Source organism: Elephas maximus, chromosome 21 (assembly GCF_024166365.1).
Source record: "Elephas maximus indicus isolate mEleMax1 chromosome 21, mEleMax1 primary haplotype, whole genome shotgun sequence".
NCBI lineage: Eukaryota > Metazoa > Chordata > Mammalia > Proboscidea > Elephantidae > Elephas > Elephas maximus.
In genome coordinates this window covers 52,864,462-52,890,829 of record NC_064839.1, presented here as the reverse complement: position 1 = coordinate 52,890,829, position 26,368 = coordinate 52,864,462, and the positions used below count along the sequence as shown (strand labels likewise).

Sequence of the window (26,368 nt, the reverse complement as noted above, 5' to 3'; positions counted from 1 at the left end):
AATGACACAGGAACAGAAGGTTCTCTAAGTCCTTAGTGTCGTGGTCTTAGTTGCTTAGAATGACCCTATTTTATTATTATTATTTTTTCCTTGAGAACTTTATTATGTATTTTAATAGCAAAAACTATTACCTTGGAACAATAGGGAAATATTGAAAGCATATCGTAAAAACACTAAGTTGTCCTCAGAGGCAAATTTGCACACATGTGGATTAGTAGTTTGTATAAAAAATATAATGTAACTGTATTGTTTTCGATGCTAATTAAATACATGAACCCTGAAAAATTGTTTTTTTAAAAGAGCTTAGCCCTTCATGTGACCTCACTTTACCTCAGTTTATAAATTTGGAAACCTAGAAAACGGGGAAATATAAGAAGGAAAAAAAAAAGGGTTAAAACATATTGCTTATTCTAATGACGTAATACCGCTGAGTTTTAGGGTCACCTTTGGACCTGGAGAATTCTGCTTGCACATTTGGTTTTCTTTCAATTCATTTATTCAGAAAACACTGGCGTCAGACCCTGTGCAAGGAGCTGGGAAAACAACGGGAGCACAGGGCCGTAAGGCTCCTGCTCACCCAGGGCTCCAATGGGGAGGGGGGGTGGTGGCAAATATCTTTGAATTGCTACGTGGTGAGGATTATAAGGGGGAAGTGAAGGTGTGTGAGAGTTTGGAGAAGGGGGCCTTAAGCTGGGAGGAAGGAGCCCTGGTGGCGCAGTGGTTAAACTGCTTGGCCGCTAACTGAAAAGTCAGCAGCTTGAACCCACCAGCCGCTCTGCAAGAGAAATGCCTGGTGATCTGCTCCTGTAAAGGTTACAGCCTTGGAAGTCCCATGGGGCAGTCCTACTTCGTCCCATAGGGTTGCTATGAGTTGGAATAGACTCAACAGCAATGGGTTTTTAAGCTGAAAGGGGTGGCATCTGGAGCGGGGGGGTTGTCCCTGGAAGTCGATGCTCTTGCTGAGATGTGAGGGCGCAAGCCAGGTGGAGAGGAGACGGGGAGAAGTATGTTGCAGACAGAGGGGACAGCGAATGCAAAGGCTGGATGGAGTTGCGAGAGTTTGATCCAATCTCTGGCCAGGTGTAAACGGGCAGAGGAGACCCCCTGTGGAGGCAAGGGTTGACCCCAGCTGTAGAAAGGAACACTGTAGCCTGCACCACACCCCAGCCAGCAGGCACAGAACCCATTACTGTCCACCTTGTTAGAAGCCAAGTAAGAGAGCTTCAGTAACAGAGGAGAGGCTTTGGAGCTGGGTCTGTGGGAGGATTCTAAGAGCTGCGTGGAGCCTGGGCTTCCTTCCAAAATGGGTGAGCCGTGGCAAACTTCGGGCAGAGCTTTTCATCCGTTCTGCAAAGCCCCAGGCTCTTGGTTTTCTGTTACATTTTGAAGCTCATGGCGTGTGGATTTAACTTAGTGACTGTGGCTAACTCTGCTTCTCTTTTACCTGATATCCACCCCTCCTTTTCCTTTCTACCAGAACTCTGATTTCGTTCAGGGCACCCAGCTCCAGGGATGGCTCATGATCCATCTATGTCAGGGTCAGCAAACTACAACCCAAGGGCTATTGCCTGTTTTTGTGAATAAAGTCTTGTTGGAACGTAGCCATACCCATTCGTGGACATATTGTCTCTGGCAGCTTTTGACCTATGAGGACTCAGTCGAGTAGTTGTGACCGACTAAGTGGCCTGCAAAGCCTAAAATATTTACTCTCTGGACAGCAACAGTTAATTGATCTCTGGTCTATGTCAGTGTAGCATTAAGTAGTGGTAAAGCTCTTGGGCTTGGAGTCCAACTAATTGGGTTCAAATCCTAGTGTGACTACTTTCTAAGCCTCAGTCTCCCCATCTGTCTAATGGGAAAATAACAGTAGTAACTCAGGGCTACTGAGAGGATTATGTGGCTGATAATGTAAGTAAGTGCTTGGTGCATAGTAAGTGCTTAATAAAACTAACCAAACCAAACCAGTTGCCATCGAGCAGATCGTGACTCATGGCGACCCCATGTGTGTCAGAGTAGAACTGTGTTCCATGGGCTTTTCTTTCTTTTTTAAACTAATTTTATTTTTTGTTTTGTTGAGAATATACACAGATCCACAGGGTTTTCCATGGCTGATTTTTCAGAAGTAGATTGCCAGGCCTTTCTTCTGAGGGTCCCCTGGGTGGATTTAAAGTGCCAAACTTTCGGTTAGTAGTGAGTGCTTAATTGTTTGTGTCACCCAGGATTAATAAAACTGGCTAACCAGCTTTTGCCAACAAGGAAAAATATGAACCCAAACTCAACTATTTTGAAGGCCAATTATTAAAAAAAACGGAAGGAGCAAGCCAAAACCATTGAATGAGGTCCAATCTGAGCAGAGAGCCAGGACCCACTGGTCCTGGTTTGATCTTGATTGATCTTGATAAAATAGGTACTTCTGTTATTCCTGTCTCTCTGATGAGGAAAATGAGGCGCAGAGAGGATCCCATATGGCTCTCAGCTCGGCAGGTGAGCAGCAGACTGGTGCCCAGCCCTGTTCCTCCCCCAGCCTGTCTTGCCCTCGGTTTCCCCGGATGGGGATTCGAGCCCAGCCCCCAGGCCAGTCCCAGTCTCAGCAGCCAACGGTCTGGGTCCATAAGTGTTTTTAACTCTCTTTGCAAAGAAGTGGGAAGCCAGGCCCAGTAACTGGCCCAGGACCACAGGGGTGTTGAAAGGCTGCCTGATTAGTGCCCAGAGCTGCCGGGTTTATGGCTGGAACCTAGATTACTAGCTCAGACCTCATTTTTTTGGCCTATGAATTTCTATTGAGTCAGTTAAAAAACAAATGAACCTATTTAAGTGAAAATGCTTAGAGGCAGGGAATTTAATTACTCAATGACTTTTTCCTTTCTTTTTTACTACTGAAATAAATTAAAAAATAATTTTGAACATGTATGGCTGAGACTGTGCCAGGAACATGTGACATGTTACAATTATTCCCCTGTATATTAGGTATTCATAAATCCCGACTGGTCATCTGTTTTCTTAAGACTATTTGGAATCCACCTTTAGGGATTTTTTTTTTTGGTCAAACAAATTAAGATTTTTAATTTTCTCTTGAGAAAGAAAATCCTGATGGACACACGCACACACACATGCATGTTGTTGTTGTTAGTTGCCATCCAGTCGATTCCAGCTCCTAGTGACCCCATGTGACACGGTAGAACTGCCCCATAGGGTTTCCTAGGCTGTAATCTTTACAGGAGCAAATCACCAGGTCTTCCTCCCTCAGAGCCATGGAGTGGTTTTGAACCGTCAACATTATGGTTAACAGCTAAACACTTAACCACTGCTCCACCAGGGCTCCTTACACACATGTATACATGTACATATATGTAGTATATGTATATATGGATATATAATACACGTGTATACACAGGTGTGTATACTTTTAAACCCATTGCCATTTATTCTGACTCACAGCAACCCTACAGGACAGAAGAGAGCTGCCCCACATGGTTTCTAAGGCTGTAATCTTTATGGAAGCAAACTGCCACATCTTTGTCCTGTGGAGCAGCTGGTGGGTTTGAACCGCTGACTTTCCAGTTAGCAACCAAATGCTTAACCACTGTGCCACCAGGGTTCCTTACATATATGTATTTATATAGCATATGTATGCATAATATATATGTGTACATATATGGGCAGATTATCTTGACATAGCTTTTAAAGCTAGCTTGTAGTGAGCGACCAGAAATAGCTGAATGTCAAAGACTGTAATATTCGTTCAAATATTGACTTTTAAGTCATAAATTCTTATTGACATCAACATTGATTTAAATGTTTGGCTCATTTCTTTGTTTAAAACTTTCTTCCTCCTGCTATTCAAAGGGTACTTACTGATTAAAGACAAGTACCCTCATCTGTTCAGCAGCCAAATATGACCCTTATTAAATGTGAAGTATTTCTTTCCAGTGTGTATATATTTTTGTGTGTCTCCAGTTAGTACTTATAAGTACAATTTTGTATTCTGACTTTTTCTCTTGAAATTATGGTATAAACACCCCGGGTATGACACAGTTTTTAAGTCATTTTTGGTGGTTGCGTACTATTTCCTTGATTGGATGCTAGATTAATGAGCCACATGCCTGGTTTTGAACTTTGAGGCTGTTTCTAACTTTTTGGTATTACAAATACAATTTAGCATTGTGTAAAACAACATTGTGTAAAAATTCCTCCCTGCATTTTGGATTTTTTGGGGGGATAGATTTCCCAAACTGGAATTTCTGCGTCAAAGACTGAATATTTTTGAGGCTCATGAATAACAAGAAGAATAAAAGCAATGACAGGAGCTAACGTTTACTGGCCTTATCACCCACAGGACCAGATACTCAAATCTTTGTAAGTGTTCACTGGCTGAGCTTCCACAGACGCCCTCTGAGGAAGGTGCTGTTATCCCCACGGCCCAGGTGAAGACCCTGAACCTTAACCTGCTCCGGTCAGGGAGTTGTGGAGGACAGAGCCTTGACTTGAATCTAGAACTGTGTGATGCTAAGATCCTGTGCTTAACCGCTGCCACTCCATGCCCGCCTTTCACGCATCTATGATGTGGATCGTTTCCTCTTGATGCCAGGTGTACAGTTTCTAGAATGACTGGGTGGTTACAGTTATGTGCCATGTGGTTGGGGCATCTAGACCGTTTCACCCCACAAGAGGCTTGAGTGACCGTAAATGGGGGGCAGAATCTCTTCAGCTGAACTGGGCTGCTCTGAGGGAGGTCTGTCTTCCAGGGTGAGGTGGAGGTGTTGCAGAGGGAACCTCAGAGCCTTGGCAGTTGCTGGTGTCCAGTTGGTATCAAAGGGTCAACCCCTTCTCTATGTGGAACCCCGTATGCTCCAGGAACCCCAGACAATCAGCGTGTGACTGGCCTCATTGACTCTAGGACAGTGGACAGTGAAAGAATACCCCTCCCTCTGATCTGAGGGTAAAAGCAGCCAGTGCAAACCTTTTTGAGACTGTCAGAGAAGCTGTCTCTCACAGTGGTTAGGAGCCCGGCTCTAGTATTTGGACTCCTGGGTTCAGGTCCTGACACCAAAGCTGGGATTGTCCCTATATGAATAAGGATGTGGGAGTTGAGTGTTAGAGCTCAGAAACCAGAGAAAGGCCTTGGTGCAATCATTAAATACTGTTTATGGCTCTTATGCCCCCACCGGCCTGTCAGTGTGTTGTAGTGTGGTGGCCTACGTGTTACTGTGATGCTGGAGGCTACACCACCAGTATTTCAAATACCAGTAGGGTCACCCATGGTGGACAGGTTTCTGCGGAGCTTCCAGACTAAGACAGACTAGGAAGGAAGGCCTGGTGATCTACTTTTGAAAATTAGCCACTGAAAATCCTATAGCAACAGAATATTGTCCAACTCACTTGCTTCGAATACCTCATTGGAAGGAGTCAATCACTAGAGGAGAACATCATGTTTGGTGAAGTAGAGGGCCATCGACAGTGAGGGAGACCTCCGGGTAGGTGGACTGGCACAAGAGCCTCAACGATAGACTTGAACATGCCGGCCATTGTGAGGATAGTGCAAGACTGGGCAACGTTTCGCTCTGTTGTACGTGGGAGTGCCATGAGTCAGAGAGGACCCAACAGCAGTTATCTCTCTGTCTGCTAATCTATCCATGGCTGTCACGGGGAGGGCTATGTGCGGAGTAGGGGAAATGGAGGCAGTGTGGTGGAGACCCCAGAAGGGTTGCCCCCTGCAGCCACACTCTCTACCTCAGGGACCCCTAGCAGGCGCTGTCTGCTACTGCTACCCTCCCCAGAGAGCATGGTAGCCACCTTCACCTTCACCTCCAGTTGGGGTGAGCCACTGAGGAGCTGAAGGACTGTTGAGCGACTTTGGGATAGAGAGACCCTGGGCCCATCAATCATGGGCCCTCTGACTCTGGGCAAGTCACCTCACCTCTCTCGTTTCCTCCTTTTTAAAGTGGGGTGGTATAGTCCATACCTCCCAGTGTTACTGTGATGACTAAGAGCAACACATTACGCACTTCATATGTAGCCCTGGTCATGATGATCAAATACGGGCATCTTTTAGGGTCATCCCGTTTTCTGCTTTGGGGTGTGTGTCGGGTGAGAAGTTTGTAGCTGCCCAAGCTGAGTCTCTGGGTTCACTTGGCTTAACAAGGATGCTGTTACTATTTCACACGTCTCAGGAAGCTGCAGTGGTTTGGATTATTGGGTGGGTGATTGCAGTCATTGCCAACCTCCTCTAGGACACTCTGTCCCCCTCCGTCTACTCTGTCACCCGCAGGGTGTTGGCCATGACCCCAGGCTGGTTCCCCCTGCTCCCAAGATGGCTGCCTGGGCACCAGGCCTGGTCCATGTAGAGTGCCCAGAGCACTAAAGTTCTGCTTTTCTGGACCCAGTTTCATCAGTGAAGATGGTCTTTTCCAGGAGCACCCTCCACCCCACCTGGAGGCTCCCCTTCATGCCATTGGCTAGAGCCATCACGGCAGGGAATGGGGCCAACTTGATGGGAGAGCCCTGGGGCTGGGAGGGGTCCACCTCGCAGACCCCGGGCTCTGTTAGGAAGAAGAAGGGGTTATGGCTGCTGGGCGGACAACCAACACAGCCTGTACAGGGCAAAGCCTCCCACTGTCCAGTATAGGGGGCTGAATATTCTCCCCCAAAAGAAACGTGCACGTCCTAACTCCCAGAGCCTTTTCTTAAATTAAATAAAACAGATTTTATTTTTTAGAGCAGTTATAGGTTTACAGATAAATTGTGCAGAAAGTACAGAGTTCCCGTAGACCCCCTCTCTCCCTGGACACAGTTTTTCCTATTATTACCATCACGCATTCCTGTACTTGATGGTTAAGGTTGTGTGTCAGCTTGGCTGGGCCATGATTCCCAGTGATTTGATGTTGTGATCTCTTCCATGATGAGATCTGATATACTGTGATCACCTCCATGATGGGATCTGCTTCAAGTAGCCAGTCAATTGAAAGAGAGTTTCCTCGGGTGTGTGGCCTGCATCAAATATAAGTGGACATTCTGGCAAGGCTTGTAGACTTTTGTTTGCTCTGGATTCTGCAGCTGGCTCCTGTTTGTCTGACCTCCGTTTCTCAGGACTTGAGCTAGCGGCTTACCTGTGGTCTTGCCTGCTAACATTGGGATTCGTCTATCTTTGCAGCCTATGAGCAAGAGCCCAGCTCTCTGACCTGCTGGTCTTGGGTTTGCCAGCTGCTGCAGCTCTGTGAATCAAGAGAAGCCTCTACCCTGACCCAAGGACTTGGGACGTTCCAGCTTCTACAGCCATGTGAGCCATTGTCTTGATATAAATCTCTCTCTATCTGTATATTTATACGCCCCACTGGTTTTGCTTCTCTAAAGAAACAAGCCTTAGACGCTGTGGTACGTTCATTACAGTGTATGAACCAATATGTATACGTCATTATTTACTAAAGGCCATAGTTGACATCACGGTTCCAGCTTCATCTTGTTCAGTCCTGTGGGTTTTTGATAAAAGAATAATATTACGCAAAATATTTTCACTGCCCTAAAAATGCCCTGTGCTCCACATGTTCCTCCCTCCCCTCTCCCCCTGAGTCTGGCAACCACTTGTCTTTTCACTGTCTCTGTAGTTTTGCCTTTCCCAGAAAGTCATAGAGTTGGAATCATGCGGCATACAGCCTTTTCAGAACCCCTCCCCTTTTTTTGTTTGGCCCATTTGAAGCTGAGATGAAAACCCACCGACAGCTTCATTTGGTCACCAAGGCCCCTGGGGACAGTTTCCTTGACCCCTCTCCATGGCCAGGCCTTTGTCTGGCTTTGCAGGTGTGGGTCTCTTTCATCCCGTGTTTCCGGTGAGCAGCTGACACGTTTCTCCTAACGCTGCCTCATAAAAGCTGGAAATGTACGGAGCAAGGGCCGCCATTTCCTGCTGTCGGTCCTCAGAGCACGTACCAAATTTTCCTTCTCGAGGTCCTCCAGGGAGGCAGCACTGCCAACCGTGCTGCTGAATCAATGTTGACACTGTGTAATTTTTCTCTGAGGTAAAGATTTCATATGCAGTACAGGAAAAAAAGGCAGAGGCGAGACCAGTGGAGGTAGTTAAAGACAGGGAAAGCTATGAAATGAAGACAGAGCACCAAGGGTTACCTAGTCAAGTGGGATGAGGCCAAAACATGGCTAATTTGGATGATCTTCTAGGGCTTGCTTTCCTTGCCCTGGAGCTGTGGGGCAGGCACCCCAGTATGTATCTCAGGAGGGGTGAGAGGCACACATCCATCCCGTTTCCCCTATGGCTACGTGCTGTAAAATATTTTCAGTAATTTTTTTCTTTTGTTAATGCCCCCTTTGTTTGAGGCCGTGAGCTGGCTCTTGTTTGTTTACGAGCCCGAACCGACCAGGAAAGGTTTTTTTTTTTTTTTTAATTAATAGACTTAATTTTAAGAGCAGTTATAGGTTAATAGAAAAATAGTGCAGGAAGTACACGGAGTTCCCATAGATCTCTCCTCACCCTGCCCCCCCCACAGTTTCCCGTATTATTATTATTAAATATAATTTTATTTATTTTGTTGTTGAGAATAACCCATTGCCGTTGAGTTGACTCCAACTCATAGTGACCCGATAGGACAGAGTAGAACTGTATCACAGGGTTTCCAAGGAGCAACTGGTGGATTTGAACTGCTGACCTTTTAGTTAGCAGCTGTAGCACTTCACCACTGTGCCACCAGAGCTCTGTTGTTGAGAATACACACAGCAAAACATACACCAATTCAACAGTTTCTATACATACCTTTTAGTGACATTGATTATATTCGAGTTGTGTGACCATTCTAACCTTCCTTTTCTGAGTTGCTCCTCCCCATTAACATAAATTGACTGCCCTCTAATCTTTTGAGTTGCTATTGTCAATTTGATCCCATATAGATAGCTCTTAAAAGAGCATAATACTCAAGGCAGACTTTTTTTTTTCCAGCTAACCTAAACTATTGTTTGGTCTTAAGAAGACTTAGGGGATATTTTTGGTTTAATGTTTTAAGATTATCTTAGGGCATTTTTTTTTTTTTTTTTTTTCAGGGCATTAGTTTCAGGGATTCATCTACTTTCATGGCTCTAGGAAGTCCGGAGTCCATGAGAATTTGAAATTCTGTTCTGCATTATTCCCCTTTTGATCAGGATTCTTCTATGGAATCTTTGACCAAGATTTTCAGTGATGGTAGCTGGGCTGCATCTAGTTCTTCTCGTCTCATGGCAAAGGAGGCAGTTGTTCATGGAGGCAATTAGCCACGAATTCCATGTTCTCCTCCTATTCCTGACTGTCCTTCTTCCTCTGTTGTTCCAGGTGAATAGAGGCCAACTGTTGTACCTTGGATGGTTGTTTGCAAGCTTTTAAGACCCCAGGCACTACCCGCTGAACTAGGAGGTAGAACAGAGACATTAAACATGTTATTAGGCCAATTAACTGGATGTCTCATGAAACCGTGACCCTAAACCTCCAAACCAAGGAAGCTACTCCCCTGAGGTATTTGGTTGTACATAAGGAGCCTCAGCAGCTGCTCTGTCTTTTCTTTGTCATTGTTGTAAATATATCTATCACACAACTTTTGCCAATTCAACTTTTTACAGGTGTACAACTTATTGACAGAGTTGCAATAATTGACTGTGTAATCTACCTTAATCAGTGTGATATTTCCATCACCGTTAACACTCCCCCCCACCTCAGCCCCTTCCTACCCGTGGTAACCACTAATAAACTCTGCTCTCTATGCATTTGTCTTTTCTCGTCTTTTTATATGAATGGAACCATACAATATTTGTCCTTTTGTGATTGATTTATTTTACTCAGCATGATGTCTTCCAGCTCCATCCCTATTATAGCTTGTATCAAGACTTCATTCCTCCTACTGGCTCAGTAGTGTCCTATTGTATGTAGGCACCACTGTTTATTCCTTCTTCTGTTGATGGGCATTGAGATTGTTTCCACATTTTGGCTCTTGGGAATAGTGCTGCAATAAACATTGGTGAACAAATCTCTGCTCGAGTGTCTGGTGTCAAGTCTTTTGGACGTACACTTAGGAGTGGAACTGCTGCGTCATGTGGTAGTTCTGGAAACCCTGGTGGCGTGGTAGTCAGGAGTTCGGCTGCTAATCAAAAGGCTGGCAGTTTGAATCCACCAGGCACTCCTTGGGAACTCTACGGGGCAGTTCTACTCTGTCCTATAGGGTTGCTATGAGTTGGAATCAATTTAATGGCAATGGATTTGGTTTTAGTATATATATTTTTAATGATAGTTCTATTTTTAGTTTTTTTAAGAAACGCCACACTGTTTTCTGTAACAGCTGTACCATTTTGCATTCCCACAAGAAATGGATAAGGGTTCCAATTTCCCCACAATCTTGCCAACTTTTTTTTTTTTTTTAATCTTAGCCATCCTGGTGGGAATGAAACGTCATCTCATTGTGGTGCCATTTGCATCTTTTCATGTGTTTGGTCTCGAGTTGAATGTCTTCTTTGGTGAAATGTCTATTCAAGCTCTTTGCCTATTTTATGATTGGGTTATTTATCTTATTGTTAAGTTGTCAAAGTTTTATATATATTTTGGTTATTAGGTTCTTGTTGGATATATTGTTGATGAAGATATTCTCCCAGTTGGTAGCTTGTCTTTTCACTTTTTTGGTAAAGTCTTTTGGTGAACAAAAGTTTTTAATTTTTATGAGGTCCCATTTATTTATTTTGTTTTTTGCTGTTTGTGCTTTTATTATTGTTATTATAATTCACTGTTAAAAGCTAGGCCTGACGGAGTTGCCCCTGCCTTTTCTTCCAGGAATTTCATGGTTTTAGCTTGCACGTTTAGGTCTTTAAACCATTTTGAGTTTGTTTTTGTGTATCGTGTGAGGTAAGAATCCTGTTTCATTTTTCCGCATATGCAAACTCTATTTTCCCATCACCATTTATTGAAGATTCTTCTTTCTCCAATTAACGGACTTAGCACCCTTGTAAAAAAGTAGGTGACTATAGATGTGTGAGTTTATTTCTGGAATCTCAATTCTATTCCATTTGTCTGTGTGTCTATTATTATACCAGTACCAGGGTGTTTTGATTACTGTAGCTGTATAGTATGTTTTAAAACCAGGAAGTGTGAGTCCTCTTTGTTCTTCTCTTTCATCATCGTTGTAGCTTTTTGGGGCCTCTTGATATTCCATACAAAGTTGAGGATTGGTTTTTCTATTTCTGTAAAGAAGGCTGTTGGAATTTTGATTGGGATTGGATTGAATCTATAGATCGCTTTGGGTAGTACTGACATCTTAACAATATGAAGTTTTCCAAACCATGAACATAGAACATCTTTCCGTTTATTTAAATATTCTTCGGTCTCTTTCAGCAGGATTTTATAATATTCTTTGTATAAGTCTTTCACGTTCCTGGTTAAATTTATTCTAAGTATTTTACTCTCTTACATGTTTTTGTAAATGGGATTGTTTCCTTAATTTCCCTTTCAGAGTTCTCATTGCTGGTGTACAGAAACTCAACTGATCTTTGTTTGTTGACCTTGTACCTTGCAACTTTCCTAAATTCCTCTATTAGCTCTAGAAGTTTTCTTTTGGACTCTTTGGGATTTTCTATGGGGTGGTGACCCACATGTAGGATCATATCATCCATAAATAGAGATAACTTTACTTCTTTTCCAATCTGGATGCTTTTTATTTCTTTTTCTTGTCTTATTACTCTGGCTAGGACTTCTAATAAAATATTGAATAGGAGTGATGAGAGCAGGCACATTTGTCCTGTTCCCGATTTCAAGAGGAAAGCTCTCAGTCTTTCTTCATTAAGTATAATGTTGGTTTTTGGCTTTTCATATATGCTCTGAATCATATTGAGAAATTTCCCTTCTATTCCAATCTTTTTTAGGGTTTTCATCAAGAAAGGGTGTTGGATTTCATCAGATGCTTTTTCTGCATCCATAGAGATGATCATGTGGCTCTTTTCCTTTGTTCTATTGATGTGGTGTATTATGTTGATTGATTTTCTGAAGTTGAACCATCCCTTGCATTCCTCAAATAAATCCCATTTGGTCATGGTGTATCCCCTATTATTATTATTTTCAGTTTCCCCTATTATTAACATCTTGCATTTGTGTGGTAACTTTGCCACAATTGATGAGCCACTACTGATAAATTGTTATTAACCAAAGTCCAGCCCTGGTGGTGCAATGGTTAAGTGCTTGGCCGCTAACCAAAAAGGTTGTAGCTCAAACCCACCAGCTCTCTGAAATAGAAAGACCTGGTGATCTCCTTCCACAAAGATTTCAGTCTAGGAGAACTGACTTGACAGCACCTAACAATAACAACAACGTAGTTTACATTAGGGTTCACTCGGGGTTGTCCAGCCCTATTGGTCACCAGTGATGGTCTTAACTAAATTATTTATCCACTTACCAATATTTTGTTGAGAGTCTACCACGTTCTATACATAGTGCTGGGAGCAGGGTACATGGGGTGGGAGGGGTGAGTAGAGTCAATATGGCCCCATTCTCTGAGGGCCCCAACCTTGCGAGTGAATCTGGCTGAGCTCCAGTCACTCTGTTTGCAGAAAGGCCACATGAATCCTTCCCGTGCCTCCTTCCAGGATTAACGGGAGACTTAAATGGAGCCTCTGGAAATACTCTGGGCATGGAATTATTCTAGCCTCCTTTGGACTGGGCAGTGTTTCACTCTGTTGTACATAGGATCGCTATGAGTCAGAATCGACTCACTGGCACCTAACAAGAACAACAACTTCCTACAAACATGACTTTAGGTGTGGTATACATTACAAACAGTACCACCAAAACTAGGTTGGAAAAAACCCACTGGAATAGAAGAAATTGGGGGAGATATTTTTTCCTTTTCACTCTTACTTTTGAACCGATAATAGACTCCCAGGAAGTTGCAAAAATAGTACACGGAGTCTCTGACCCCTTCATTCAGCTCCGCACAGGTGACGTGTAACTGCAGTGCAGTATCACAACCTGGAACTGACGTTGGAACGGTGCTATCACTGGGCTGCAGGCCTTACTCGGGTTTCACCCATTTTTTATGCACTAGTGTGTGAGTGCATGTGTGCGTGTGCATGCGTGCGTGTGGTTCTAGGCTTCTGATCTCGTGTAGATCTGTGGAGCCTCCACCACCATCAGGAGACAGAACTGGCTCATTGTTGCACAGGAACTCCCTCGTGGTCCATGGGGGATGTTTTTAAGAGTTAAAATATGCTGTTATGTGATTGGAAATGTTCAATATCAGACAAAGATTTCTGACACGATCTCCCACCAGTCAGAAATGGATGATCTCTTTTTACTTCTTTGCAGATTTTTGTTGAATCCTTTCTTTAAGCACCACCTTGATTTCTCTCTAGGTACCTCCCTTCTAAGCCTCATCTCCTACGCACAGCTTCTTTAGTCTTTATCTTCCTAAGACATAGACTCGAATGTTGATGTGCATGTCTGTATTTTGTGTGTGGGCTTGCTTCAAGCTCCTGGAGGCTGCGGGACTTGCTTCTTTACGTCCACCAAAATGGTGAGGACTGAGCTCTCTACGTTCAGCTGCTCGGGCAAATGCTGGAACCATCCATTCTTTTGAGGACAATGGGCCCATGTTGGAGGAGTTGAGAGTGTAGGGCTCTGAAGGCAGAACTGTCAGGGTTCAGGTCCCCATTTCATCTTGTTCTGGATGCAAGAGGAAGTGCTAAACTTTCCTGAGCTTTGGCTTATCTGTCAAAAAACTGGAGCGATGATTTTGTCCTGGCCCACAGAGTGCGCTCATCAGAGATGCGATGTGTTCCATCATGGAGGCTCTCTGGGGCTAATGTGGAGGGACCTATGGTGGCTTTGGGGCATTGCTCCCCCCGCAAAAGGGCACCATTCTCACTATGTGGCCCCCTGGGAATTCAGGGAGACTTGACATCCCCCTTAGCACAGGGCAGTGTGAAGGCGCAAAGAAAAAGAAGGGAAGCTGAGTGGAGAAGATGCGAAATCCCAGAGCACAGGTGGCCACGCATGTGGGACTGCAGGAGTGGGCACGTAAGGATGGCACATTCTCATCTAAACAAGGCTCTGTGGATGTGATGCTCTTTGTCTATGTGGATCAACAGTGAGCAGTTAGTTGCCCCCGTTTCTGAGCAAACCCTCAGGGCTGGTTTAGCGATCCCCCACTGAGCTGCTCAAGGCAGAAGCCCAGTCGCCGAGCCTCCAGGCCTCAGTTCGGAAAAGCAGATAAGAAAGCAGTGGATGGAGCTGGTTTTCCTCCTGGGATTTTCAAATAAAATCAGAGACTGATCCCTCATCTAATACCAATTTAGTCAGGGCTGGGTGAGGACGTAGCTGGCTCCATTTATGAACGGCAGCTAATATTTCTTTATGGAAAGCTATACTATTTTTGAAGCATTGCAGACAAACATCCTAAGAAGACTTAGCAGACTCAAGATGTTTACCTTGGACCTGAACCTTATTCCTAATTAACCGAGTCTTCAGCAGTCCATCCCAGAATGCAGTGACCTGCCAAGTTTCACACCTATGGGGAAAAAATACTCCCAATAAAATTTTCCTTAAAAAAAAAAAAAAAAATCCACTCACTGTCACCACTAAGACATTCTCAACATATTGAAATCAACCCCTCTCCACTAAGACACAGACAGTGATCCTTCCAGATCACTAGCCTGTCTTTGTGGAGCCCAGAATTCGCAGAAAGCATGTTACTTGACGTGGAACTCTCGGCAGGAGCAGAAGGAAAGATTCAGGCGGACGGACAGAGAGGGTGTTGGGTGTGTGAGCGCGGGCAGCCTTGGTTTCCCAGGCTGCGAACAGACATCCCTCTGATCCCACAGAATCTGTGGGGAAAGGTTAAATGATCGCATTGATTTGATTTATCTGGCAGAAACAACTGCTTATGGAAAGCGGAGTTTTCCTTGCACCGTGTTAAAAAAGAAACCGATTTCACTGAGAGGCCGTGGGTTTTCCTCTTGCTGCAACATCAAGGAGGGTTTAGAGTTTATTTCGATGTCTTTGGCGGGGTGTAGTGTTTGTTTCTCAGACATAAGCTTCCTGGGGTCAGGCGTGAGCTCTGCAGGGGCTGAGCCTGTCTCTGTCCTGTTAACTGCCCTCTCCCGCCATGCTGCTGGGCACCCAATAGGCTCTGTTCAATATTTACTGAATTAAAAAAACTATTGGTTGAATAAGTGTGAGAGATTGTTTTACCAATAATTTCCTAAATTGTAGCTAAAAAGATTCTAGGAATTTTAGATGATTTGTTCTACCCTAATAAAGATACCTGCACACACACACACACGCACACAGACTCACACACACACAGGCACACACACCGACACACACTCTTTCACACACACACAGAGACATATACATACTCACTCAGTGACACACACACACACAGACACACACAGAATCATACACACTCACACATACATACCCCTTTTCCATCGGTTTTCTTAGCCATCAATGCTGTCCGATGGTCATGGCTGCTTTTAATAGTATCAGTTGCAAAATCCTTATCTTTAAATTCTGCATGGACAGCAGACTGGTTCTCTGTTTTTCCGTCAGTAGCGTCTAGGCACCCACGCTTTAGCCATTTGACATCATTAATATCATTATAACTGGCTGCATCACATTAATGGCAACGACTTTCCAGTCGGCTTCCCCTTCATGAATCATAGCCAGTATGTCCAAAAGTTTCACAATGATTATTTCACCTCTCCCACATACCTTGCTTTCAATTTCACACACATCAATTGGGTCATTGTTGCCACAACAGCCAGTGTGTCTGTCATTGTGTCCTGGGTCTTCCCAAGTCTGAGGGAGGGTGCCATAGGTCCAGATGTATCCTTTATAAGGGAACAAATTTGCAACACAATAGAGTTTTCTTATTTTCACATCTTGTTTCATTGGATTTAATGGGTCCTTTGTAGCAATCTCCGTTTTTGCATCAGACTATTGTGGTACTTCAACCACAATGTGGAACACACCCTAATCTGCATAAATTGGAATATCATGAAATGGAGATATGTGTTGTCCTTTTTCGTTTTTGAGGAAGACTCGGTACTCCAGAGTGAAGAACTCAAGTAGTGCGCTCCTTGCTGCTGAGGCCATTCATGGTGCCAGAGATGAGTCAAGGCTGAAATAGTTGGCCAACCCGCATGAGGCACCGACCTACAAGGGAAGACCCTGGAACATTACTGATCTCAGTCTGAAACCAAGGTTTTGTCAGAGTTTGGAATTGTGTGCAGAAGTTAAAATCTAAGAGGCTGAAAGTTGTTGACCTTTAGTTCTGAGTGGTAAAAAGAAATGTTAAAGTTTGCTGGCTAAAGTGTAGATAATATTTGAGTTTAGGACTGATAAAATTAAGTAAGTTTTGCCAAGAGAGGGTATGTGATATGGGGGAAAAAAAAGCACTGGGTGGAGGCAAAGAAGTGTGGGTTGGAATTGCAACTCCACCAACACTTTTGATGCCTTAGGAAGGTCCCACAGCATTTCTGTGCCTCAGTTCCCTCATCTGTAAAATGAGAGAGCTGAACCAGGCTTCTCTGAGTTCTCCCACACACCAGTTCTACTCATCGTGAAACTATGATGAGCATTACAAGGGAGCAATTTTTTTTTTTGAATGCTACAATCAGACTTGTTTAAGACACAAGCCTTGCATATCAGAAATCACTTGACACCTTTGTATTCTACTCCCTAGAAAGTAAAATGTCGTCTTCTCTAAAACAGAGTGTTTGTCACTTCAACCTTTTTTATATGTGCGATTCCGTTGACATTAATTACGCTCCTGAGGTTGGGCAACCATCGTCACTATCTGGTTCCAGATTTTCCCATCACCCTTTGCAGAAACTCAGGGCCCCTGAGCAATGACTCTATCTTTCCCCCTACCGCCCACCCTCGGTAACCACTAATAAACTTTGGTCTCTATTCATTTGCCTATTCTAGATATTTCACGTAAATTAGATCATACAGTATTTGTCCTTTTGTGACTGACTGATTTCGCTCTGTATGATGTTCTCAAGGTTCGTGCATGCAGTAGCATGTATCAAGACTTCCTTTCTCTTTAGGGCTGGGTAATATTCTATTGGATGGATCGACCACCTTTTGTGTTCCCATCCATCTGTTGATGGACATCTAGGTTGTTTCCACCTTTCGGCTATTGCGAATAGTGCTGGTGTGAACATCGGTGTACATGTGTCTGTTTGAGTCCTGCTTTCAAGGTCACCTTTTTATATAACCAGTCGCCATGGAGTCAGCCCCAACGCATGGTGACCCCATGTGTTTCAGAATAGAACTGTGCCCCACAGGGTTTTCAGTGGCTGATTTTTCAGAAGTAGATTGCCAGGCCTTTCTTTTGAGGTGCCTTTGGGTAGACTTGAACCTCTAGCCCTTCAGTTAGCAGCTGAGTGCGCTAACCATTTGCACTACCCAGGGACCTACTTCTGAAAAATCAGCCACGAAAAACCCTATGGAGCACAGTTCCCTTTTTATACAGCCTCTTGGAAAAAAGATCCTTTCCTGCCACGGTCAGTTCCTCCAGGAAGCACCTCTCTGGGATCTGGGCGGACGCGTTTGGCTGCAGGTGGAATGTGCCCGCACACGGCGCACTGATGGTTTTCTCAGGCGCAGCCAGAGCAATGGCGAAGCTGGAATGCCGCAAGGATATGTTTCCAAGAAACTGTCCCTGGGCAAACGTGTTGCCACTCTTACTAGGGAAAAATGGTTTCAAATATTGGCTTTTGTTTTTATGGAAAATGGTGCAAAATTTGAGGGAAAACCACAAAATCCTTTGCTTTTATTGAAACCACAAAAATTGATTAAAAAAATTTTTTTTAAAGCAGTTTTGCTGAGGGCTGAACTTTCTTTTTTGAAAGACTCTACTTTTCTTTTTTGGAAATCTCTCCTGAGAGTCTAATGAAAGGCCCTTCTGTTAGCTTGGCTGCACTGAGCCCAGGCATCCTGAAGCTTGACACAGAAGTGGAATTTTTGTGCCCAAACGCTGTTTGTTGGGGTTGTCTTCATCCCTGGATCTGCAGACACTGGCTAACTCTTTCCAGGCCCCCAGGCAGGCACCGTGCCTGGAAGCTGGCGAGTGTTACCTGGGTAGTGCCATGGTTGCACGATGTTGAGGGCAACCTTGATAAAGTCCTTGAACCCAACCATCCCTTCCCAGCCTGTTGCTTTCTTGCTGCCCAAAGCCGAGGCTCTCCCCAGCTTGTGCTGCCTGCTTCTTCCTGTGCAAGTGGAAAACGGCTTGCACTGAAGCTGCCCGGGCCGGTGAGGGCCTTGCGGTGGACTTCACTAATCAGTTGGCCCTCTACCTGAGGGCTGGCACAGGCTGTCCCTGGGCTGGAGATCATCCGTCCGTCAGCTGAAATCTGTCTTTCCTGTGCCCACGGTGGACCCACTGCCAGCCCAACCAGGGCGTTGCTATCTTCATATGGTGTTTAATTTTTCTTAGTAAGGGAAGCTGGGAATTTTCTTGTGTCTTGTGAGATGGAGTTGGTTTCTGGCCACCAGAACAGATTTGGTCTTCATGCAAGTTCAAAGGCTTCCTGGGGGCATTTCTGGGGACCCCTTAGCATGGCTCAGAGGCAAGAGACCTGGTGAACTGATGGCCCAGTTATGCCGGAAAGATCTTGGTCTATGTGGGACCCCTCCCACCTAACCCTGTTATCTGACCCATACACTGTACACAGGGGCCTCCCTTTCTGGGGCTGGACTGCTGGCTTCCTGTCCCACTTGCTGCCCTCTCCTCCTGGCAGGCTCAGTGTCTTCTGGGCCTCAGCTTCCTTATCTGTCAAATGGGGGTCAGGGAAGCACCCACCACATAGTCCTGTCGTGAGGATTCAACCGGAGAAAACATTTCAAGTGTTCGGACCGTGCCTGGCACATAGAAAGTGCTGCATGTCATTATTTTAATATGATAGAAATTATTATTCTTACCCTCCCTGCAGAATCCAAGTCTTATTTCATTTTACAAATGAAAGGACTACAAAGTGACAAAATCCAAGACAACTTAAAAAAAAAAAAGATTGATAATCTCCCACTACCCCACGGCAACAATTATATTCAATTTTTGCATTTTACCTTAACGCTACTAATCTTTATCATCATCTTAAAGTTCAATGCTCACAGACTAAGAGCTTCAAGTAAGCCAGGAGTCACACTGAGGGCATCCCAGGCGTCACCTCACTTGATCCATCAGACCTGGGAGGTGCCCACCCCACAGACGGGGACCTGAGGTGCGGAAAGATGTGCCAATCCAAAGTAAAAAATTTGAACCCTGACTTCCGAAACTCTGGGTTTAACGAGAATGTGATGCCGCTTCTCTTCCTTGTATGTTAAAGTGCATGGCATTGTATTACGTATTTTTTAAAGCAGGAGTTTTAAGTCTGAAGCCTTAGTCCAATCGGATTCTGTACTGGCTGAGTCAGTCTAGGAGAATCTCTTTCAACCTGGCAGAGGTAGTGATGGAATGGAGCAGAGCACCCGCCCAGGTTGTTGCCTGGATGTCCCTGCCCAGTGCAGTGTGCCAGGCTGCGTGACAGTCCTTTGTGGTCATGAGCTGCCGTCGTTGTGTGCATGGAGACACTGCCTGGTCCTGTGCCATCCCCATGATTGGTGGCGGATCAGATTATTGTGATCCATAGGGTTTTCATGGGCTGATGCTTGGCATGGACGAACCTTGAAAACATTATGCTGAGTGAAATTAGTCATTCAGAAGAGGACCAAAAGATCATCAGGCCTTTCTTCCTAGTCTGTCTGAGTCTGGAAGCTCCACCGAAACCTGCTCAGCATCATATCAACACGCGAGCCTCCACTGACAGACAGGTGGCAGCTGGACATGAGGTACACTGGCTGGGAATAGAACTCGGGTCTTTCACTTGAAAGGCGAGAATTCTGCCACTGAATCGCCACTGCCCCTGTGACAGCCTGGTCCTCTGTCAACCAGATCCAACATCCAAAGCCATTCCAAGTCCAGAGAAGGGAACCGGATGCTTCCTCATTCTTCCTCATTCAGGTCACGTCCACACAGAGAAGGTCCTGGGAGACCAGCTCTTCTCATGAAAGCGCATGCCTCCCCCTTCCATTCTGCACTATTATCACTCAAAACATAGCCCTCCCCTTGTGTGTGGGCAAGAAGCACACTTGAACAGGCAAACACTGCTCTCCCGATGGCTGACCTGTAATTTCATTAGCCTCTCAATTGAATGCAAACATTGTGTTATCATGGGCTTGGGTGCAGTTTAGAACAAGTCTCCCTTTTGTTCCTTATCTGATTATCTTTTAAGAAAACACCTCATTGTTCAGATACAAGAATAACAAGTTTTACCACACCCAACCTCCTCAACTCTTCATTTGTCTTCATTCTTTCTGTCCTGTGTAGCCTCGAATAATTACAGAAACCTGTCTGTAAGCTACTGCACATCTGATAATCAGATTTTCCCTTGTTCGTGATCCTTCCCCGTCTGCCCCCACCCCCAGCCACTCTGTCACACCTGGAGCAGCCCCCGTCTCTCCACGCCCAGCTGACTCCGGAACTGTTTCCACATCACAGCTTTCCCTTCCGGCCCTGGCTTCCTGACATGCTCCATAATAAAAAAATCAGGCCCTAAATTATCGTCCTCTCCCATCTCCCTCCGCTTAGACGATAACTGCGCAGCAGAGCCACAATCTCGTTTCTTCTTCTCTGGCTTTGTCATGTGCAAATATATTTTCCAAAAGGTGAAATAACAACCCTCACGCAGATGTGAAGGAACACACGCAAAGGATTTGATTTAGCACACCCGCGAGCTATTAAGATGTTAAAGGGGTTGCTGGGTGGTGCAAACAGTTAACGCGCTTGGTTGCTATCCGCAAGCTTGGACGTTCCAGGCCACCAGAGGCACCAGTGAAGAAAGGCCTGGCAATCTACTTCAGAAAAATCAGCCATTGAAAACCCTGTGGAGCGCAGTTCTACTTTGACGCACATAGGGCTGCCATAAATCCGAATCAACTCCACAGCCAGATGTGGATGGCCAGTTTTTAAAACTGGTTCAAGGGGAGACTGAAGAACAGACCCACATATATGTAATCTTCCTATCCATAGGGAAAAAATGTTACTATCTACAGGGGAAAAAAATGTAATGTTTGAAACCATCTTTTCTACAGGAGATTAACTGTATCTCTACAGGATGGGCTTGGTTGTGTTTCTCTGGGCACGGCTCATTTGTGTGACCATCAGAGTTCTATAACACAGAGTTGTTGCTGAGTTAAAGAAGAAGGGGCAGAGTTTCCCCAAATCTGAGAACTCTGGAAGGTTTGCCAGGCAATGGCCAGCAGTCCAGTGAAGGCACATCCAGTGGTCCTTTTTGCCCATTTCAAAGTGTTTCCCCTTTTTTTGCTAACAGTCATTTATTCTGAATATCTAGATGGAAAGATCATAACTTCCAAACTTCACCTTAGGAGAAGCTTAGTAGAACAAAGTCAAGTAAGGAGATGGGAAATCACTAGTTCAAGGTAAATCCTCTAAAAATGATACTTTAGCCCAGGACCATTCTTGACTCAAAAATTCTTGGCTCCCGGATACTGCTTGATACTTTCCAGATACTTCCACAGGGCGTTTACGCTTGTCTACAACCTGGCCTTGATACATGTTTAGATACTCAGAAAAAGTTGGTCTAATAAAATAATACATGCCAACTGCAAAAAATTCAGATTATAAAACCACATAAAGCAAAGACTAAAAGCCCTCTCCCTGTCCCAAATCCTTAGCCTGGATACAAGAAAAAAGAAAAACTGGTTAATGGTCATTGATTCTCAACTGATGGTCAACTTGAAGTATATATGAAAATCTCTTAAGCATTTTATCAGAAATGGAGATTTCTTTCCAGAAGGAGGTTGTGAATGACATCATGCAAGAAGGTTCTGCCCCAAACGAGGTTTGGCACAATTTTTCATTATCACCTTTTTCTAGAAATATAAAACCAAAAAACCTGTTGCCATCGAGTTGGTTTGGACTCATAGTAACCCTATAGGACAGAGTAGAACTGCCCCATAGGCTTCCAAGGAGCAGCTGGTAGATTTGAACTGCTGACCTTTTGGTTAGCAGCCCAGTTCTTAACCACTGTGCAAACAGGGCTCCAGAAATACAGAGTCAATTTATATTTACATCTGTATCTACATAGTTTTAGACATAAATGGTATCATTCTACCCATGCTGCTTTTTAAACAATATATCTTAGGTTGTTATGTATATATATAAAAAAACAAACAGTTGCTGTGGGGTCTCATGGCAGCCCCATGTGTGTCAGAGTAGAACTGTACTCCACAGGGTTTTCAATGGCTGGCTGATTTCTTCCGTGCCTCTCTAGGTGGACTTGAACTCATCCATTTGCACCACCCAGGGATGGTGAACGGTTGGCTGTTCGAAACCACCAGCCCCTCCATGGGAGAAAGATGTGGCAGTCTGCTTCCGTAGAGATTTATAGACTTGGAAACACTATGGGGGTCACTATGAGATGGAATTGACTTGATGGCAGTTGATATGTATATTTAAAAAGCCAATGCTGTAGAGTCAATTCCAACTCCTATAGGACAAAACAGAACTGCCCCATTGGGTTCCCAAGCCTGTGATCTTTATGCAAGCAGACTGCCACATCTTTTTCCCACAGAGCAGCTGGTGGGTCCCAACTGCCCACCTTTCGATTAGCAGCTAAGTGCTTAACCACTGCACCATCAGGGCTCTTTACTTTTATATGTAGAATATGTCTAATATATCTTAGCACTCTTTCTGTATCAGCACAGACATGTCTACTCATTCTGGCCTATGATACATAGTATCCCATCATCTGGACACACCGTAATTTATTTAGCCTTACAAATTCTTCCAGCCCGCTTTCCTGCAATGTGGTTTCTTCCACTGGAGCCAAATTAACCCATTTTCTTAAAGCCCTGTCCCCATTCCTGCTCGTATGTCTTCCCACCCAATGTTACTTTCAGCCAGTAGTAACATTCAAAATGTGGGCATCAACCAAGTCAATAGGCTGACCAATATGTGTGTGGCCATGCTGGTGGGAACGGGGCCTGTCCTCCTGTCTCTGCCTCACCTCCTCAGGTCCAGCTGAACTTTGACCTTCCAAAAAGTTGTGAGCATGTCCAAGATTTACTGACCATTTAGTGAGGCAGACAGTAAGATGGCAAAGCTGGTTCAAAGAGCATTTGTGAAACAGAGTTGATATATATATTCCATCCTTCCTTCCTCCCTATCCACAAATATTTCTCTATTCTGAGCCATGCAATCACCAAAAAGCCAAACCCATTGCCATCAAGTCAATTCCAACTCATAGTGATCCTATAGGACGGAGCAGAACTGCCCCACAGGGTTTCTAAGGAGCACCTGGTGGATTCGCACTGCTGACCTTTTGGTTAGCAGCTGTAGCTCTTAACCACTATGCCACCAGGGTTTCCTGAGCCATGCCGTAGATGCTGGGAATTCAGCAGTGAATAGAACATAGGCACTGTCTGCCTGTTGGAACTTCCAAGTCACAATGAAGAATGAAACGTGTGTAAATATCACAGCACAAACGGAGATATTTACTCTAAAAGAAAAGCCCAGATACTCCGAGGGACGCAGCAGGATGTTCAGGGAAGGGCTTGTGGTAGTGACCTTCAACAGGAGATTTTCTTTCTTTTTTGTATATTTTTCAAACTTCATGTAGACAGTATACTGTAGCCATTTTATAAATTGGTTTAATTCCACATGTTTTTGAAATTTCTTGTTACTGATTGATACAACTTAGTTCCTTCATTTTTGTGGTATTTGCCCAACTACTGGCTTCTGTGTTTCTGAGGACTGTCGTCCCCACCTACAGGGAGACGGTGCATCGTGTGGCTACCTGGCCATTGTTAGTTGGATCAGGTGATGGGTGTTTGACTCCAGACAGGCAATCATATTCCCTCACTTAGAAATCTGGGCTTCAGAGACACTTCTCTGAGGGGGGCTTGAGTGGTGGGCATATAATATGGGAGCCTTGGGGCATTCGTATCCTGCTGAGTGCATAGAAAGCCAGAGAAAGTGTGTCCAGAGTGGGGAAAGAGGCAGAGGACACCCAAGAACGTGAGGAGCCTATGTGATCATTAGGAAGAGAGAGAGAGAGCGGGAGAGGAAAATGAGAGAGAACAAAGAGAGGGAGGGAGAGAGAGAAGGAGAAAGAGAGAGACAGAGAAAAAGTGTGGGGGGTGTGTGGAGAGACAGAGAGAGAGAGAGACTGGAGTGTCTACCTTAATTTCTAATTTCTTGGTTCTAGCCCTCTGTGACACCTGAATGTCCCAAGAGATACCCGTGTCATCTTACAACCAATCCCACATTTTGGCTCAAGCTAGTTTGATGATTTTCTGTCCCCTGCAGCCACGAGGGATCTCCTAGAACCAGTCCAAAAGTGAGCAGGCGGAAAGGTAGGCCAGAACTCAGCCTACTCGTGGGGTCACTGTCCTTTGCTCTGCAGTGGTCATCCTCCTCCTGCCCCACTCAGGGCATCATGGTCCCTTGGGGCCAGGAGTCAGGGCCTCCCGAGGTTTTATTGGTACTGACTTTCCATTTAGACCCGTGATTGCCCCAAGCCTCCCTCCAGCATGGCCTGGCTCCTCCTCAACATTTGCACCTTATAAACCAGCCTGGCCAGCTGACAGGGGCTGCCGATGAGAGGCGAAGCGCGCCCTCGGTAACGGGGTCCCTCACTCTTGCTCAATGTTCCTCGGGTCTCAGAAGAAATAAAATAACTTACTTAATGGCATACTTTAATCTTCTGCATCAGCGTCCTCTTTACAAGGTGTTATACAGAGTCTGCATAAATCCAGACTCTGCAATGGGGTCAGTGTTCCCTAACAGGTGTTGGGTGGGTTGGAGCTAAGAAGTGCCCCCAACTCCCACCCCTACCTCCTGAACAAATACAGGAGCAGGAGCTGGCTTTCTAACACAGCTTGAATTTACAAGTGAGATGGCTGCTTAGGGCCAGCTGCTGGGCACCTTTCTTCCCTCACCTCAGGGAGTGTGCCCCAGCTCAACCGAAACTCAGGGAAAATGGGAATTTACTGCAAGGATGAAATCTAAGCCAAAGAAAGGCAGGAGTGTACCCAAGTCTGGCAATTCAGCCAGGGGATCACGAGACATCTTATATCCATTTCCCTCTGCATGCCCTCTCTTGTCTCTCTCTCCAAAGCAGCTCCCTCTACATGGGGGTGGAGATGGCTGCCAACCATGAAAAATCTCAGATAAGACTCTGATTGGGTCATATTGACTCATATGGGCTCCATGGGACCAATCAACTGAGGCTAAGGGGGCAGAGTCACAGAAGAATACTTACAGGAAATTGGAAAATTGAACCCTGACTAGACATTTGATAATATTAACAAATTCTCATTATTTTTAAGGTGTGATAATGGTACTATAAAAAAAAATAATAATAAAAAGAGCCCTTGTCTTTTCATGATACATAATGAGCTATTTGTAGATGGAATGATACGATGCTTGGAATTCACTCTGAGACCATGTGGATGGGTGGACATAGAAAGGATATATAGTTGAGCCTGAATTGCTAATTTTTAAGGCTGAAACTTGGGTGATGGGTACCTTGGCGTTCATTGTACTTGTTTTTCTATTTTTGCATATGCTTGAATTTTTTCATAACAGAAAGTAAAGAAAGGCTATGTTTGCTTGCCTAAAATGATATAGCCCTCGGCAACATTTCTAGCAATATAAAAGCTAAGTAAAACATAAAAGTTTCTCATTCTCCCGAATTGCTTGCCATCCAGGTCAGCACTGGCCAGGATTTAGTGTATGTCTTTCTAGATTTTCCAATGTCTCCATAAACAATCAGAGATATTTGTAATTCTTTACACCAATGGGATTATACTATATACACAGGTCTGTAACCTGCTTTTTTCACTCAACAGTATATCACGGCCAATTTTTCATGTTACAGCTCCATTTCTTTCTTTTTAACTACACAGTATTCCTTTGTATGGATGTACCATAATTTATTTAGCCATCCCCTTTGGGTAAACGTTCAGGTTGAGTGGAGTCTTTTGCTATTACAAGTCGTGCTTCAATGCATCTCCTTGTGCTTCCATCTTGGTGCATTTGTGCAAGGATTTACGTAGGATGAATTCCTAGAAGGAGAATTGCTGGGTTGGAATTGTGTGGCCAATACGCTCCCCTACGGGCTTGTGCCAGTTTGTCCTCGACCAAGAATCGTGTAACAGAAAGAAACGTTGCCTAGTCCTGTGGCATACTCACAATTGTGAGTATGTTTGAGCCCATTGTTGCAGCCATTGTGTCAATCCATCTCATTGAGGGTCTTCCTCTTTTTCAATGACCCTCTACTTTGCGAAGTATGA

General features: G+C 44.6%; 1 pseudogene; it reads right to left on the bottom strand.

The window, feature by feature from the left end:
• Window positions 1-6,357: 6,357 nt before the first annotated feature.
• LOC126064564 (inorganic pyrophosphatase-like) lies at window positions 6,358-16,103 on the bottom strand (annotated as a pseudogene).
• Between the last annotated feature and the right edge of the window lie 10,265 nt (window positions 16,104-26,368).